This window comes from Haliotis cracherodii, unplaced genomic scaffold (genome assembly GCF_022045235.1).
Source record: "Haliotis cracherodii isolate W230 unplaced genomic scaffold, xgHalCrac1.p SCAF_2, whole genome shotgun sequence".
Taxonomy (NCBI): domain Eukaryota; kingdom Metazoa; phylum Mollusca; class Gastropoda; order Lepetellida; family Haliotidae; genus Haliotis; species Haliotis cracherodii.
In genome coordinates this window covers 53,797,739-53,800,450 of record NW_027266275.1, presented here as the reverse complement: position 1 = coordinate 53,800,450, position 2,712 = coordinate 53,797,739, and positions in this window count along the sequence as shown.

Here is a 2,712-nt window from a genome sequence, read left to right as displayed (position 1 = left end):
GGTGTCTCAAAGGGACTCAACTTTGCCAAGCGAATTGTAGACATAATAATCGATTTTGGTTTCTGTATTTCAATGCGAGCATGTCACTTTGTAAGCATAATGAAATGGGTTTTGTCATAAAATAGAAAACGAGCCAACTCTTTAAATGATAATCGGTGCTTCTATTATTTATATCAGTATGTTTTTGTCTGAAAAGTCGTAATTAGAAATGATAAAAAGTTATAGTTGACATAAAGACAAATAATTATTTTCGATTATTCATAAAAAAACGCAGCACAATAGGACATTATCTTCAACAGCTACATGTAATCATCGTAGCTGTTATAACTTATGACTTTTTTATTGGCATTACGAACTTTCCAATCAGCTTTAGCTGTCATTTTGAAGTTGTGACTGAGTACTACTCCTCGTTAGTGCCAACTCGTTAACACTGTTTGTACGTTTTGAGTTATCGTTTATGGATAAATAGCTGTATTCAATGTTTCTGTCTTCGTGAAGGCAAGTGTTTGTGGTTTTGTTGGTATAACAAAGCCCTTTGTGTTGGAGCGGATTACCGGAGATTATCGCCTCGCGTTGCGGTAGTGGTGACTGACAATTCGACGCGCACGTGTTATTACAATAGGATTAACATCCTGGGACACCTTGGTAATGGGCTTAACTGTACATTAAAGTAGACTGATACTACCGCCTTTCAATAAAGTGTTGGGTGGGTAATGTGTTTACTTACATTAATTGCTTATGAAGCGGAATACTTAGTAGAAAATCCTACGTAAATAGCTTGGTTTTGTAGATATTGAATTACCACGTTTAAGATGACCGTTATCCGTCAAACATGCCAAGGTCACGAAACCCTTAAACGACACCGATAACTTGTTAGTAGGATTCAGTACACGACATGAAGATTATTGTGTTACAGCACACATAAATTTATTAATGGTTGAAGTTGTAATTCTTTCAAAATATCATACATATAGAATAACCGTAAAATGCCGTGATCCATGTACATTTTACCATTTCAGATTTTTCTCTTAACCTGTTTTGGCGGAATAATAACCCTAAAGAGGTAATGATAACTTTTCAGCATGAAAACGCTCCCACACAACACGCATATATGATGTAATTCAGCACGCGCCCGCGCCCACTCAACACGCATTCTCTTATTTGATAACACATACGATCTTCCAAAGATTGCACGCGAAACTATCACCACACACAAAATAACTCATTCAACACCACACACATCCACGCGAATATACTTTGCACAAAACATGCGACACATTCTCAACACAATACAGTCTCATAAACATTATTTCAACGCAACACGCTCTCAGTGCTGTTCCTTTGTCAGGGATGTTGCTGATAATAATGTTTACAAATGCATAGTTGTAATTATATGAAAAAAAAGGTATAGCATTTGTTCATGATTTTTAGCCACATTACTTCAAATTGTTAAAAATGTTTGAAAAGTTATGTTTGATTAACCATATATGTTGTCCTTAAAATAATTCTGAAACATATAACCATATATGTAGTTTGGACTACTGTACAGCGGAACGTTATAGATATATACAAATTGTCAGAGCGACCGATTCATATTCTTCAAATCACACAAATAAACGATTCCATGTTCCCATACACGGTCTAATATTACACAACACATACATTTGTTTATCACACCTTAATTTGCAAATTTAATTACTCCCTGTATATAAATACAGCTCCTATTTCATAACGCAGTATCAGCGACTGATAAGCAAACATATTCACCAGATACACTCAAACAGATAACCACATTGACAAACATAACCATGAAACCATATGATTATTTTTCTCGTTGATATGACAGTGATGTTAGTAAAACTGATTTATCGACCAGTCTTTTCGGAGGCCGACATATTTAATATTCCTGAGTGAGGGCTAGAATTAACACATTTTCAGAGAGACCCCAGCATATACAACGATGCCCACTTGGAGGTGATGTTTAACATTTCAATGTCCCATTGTCCCCCGCGCCTCATCTTCCCGACGGATGCAAGATACAGAGAAGCGCCATTATTTTATACCGCCAACTATGACGAATGGTTAGTGACGATCATTCAATTGAGCCACATCTATCAAGTGTGACACTTAAGGTCAGAGGCCATATCCGTTTATCACCTTTAACCTTACAATGGGGTCCTGATAAGTGAAACGTAACCTTTTATATACAACAAATTATTTTTCAAACACCCCATCGTTTTATTACTGTTATATGAGACACTGGCGGGCCTATTTCTTCAATACATCGATAAGCAAGCCCGTCTCACTACTCAAACATTTCCTCGTACACAATAGTAATATATGACCTTTCAAACCCATTGCTGCCCTACTGAGACTTCTTTATCATTAAGACTCATTCATATTAATAAAATCTGGATTACGCTGGGAAAACTGGCTCTTGTTTCGTTACAATCGCGGCAGCTATTCTGGGTCCTCGATCCATTACTTGGTTATAACATGCACTGCTTGATGCGGTCAACTGTTTCATTCAACTCACGAGAACATGGATTTAATCATAACCACTCGAACACGATCGTGTACGTCGTATGTCTCGGCGCTGCATAGTGCAAACGATATAACCATTCTGATGTCTTAACACTTTAAAGGTCACGCCACACACCCTGTGACAAGAAACTGCTCTCATCCCTTTCAGAACACGGATAAAGGGACGAT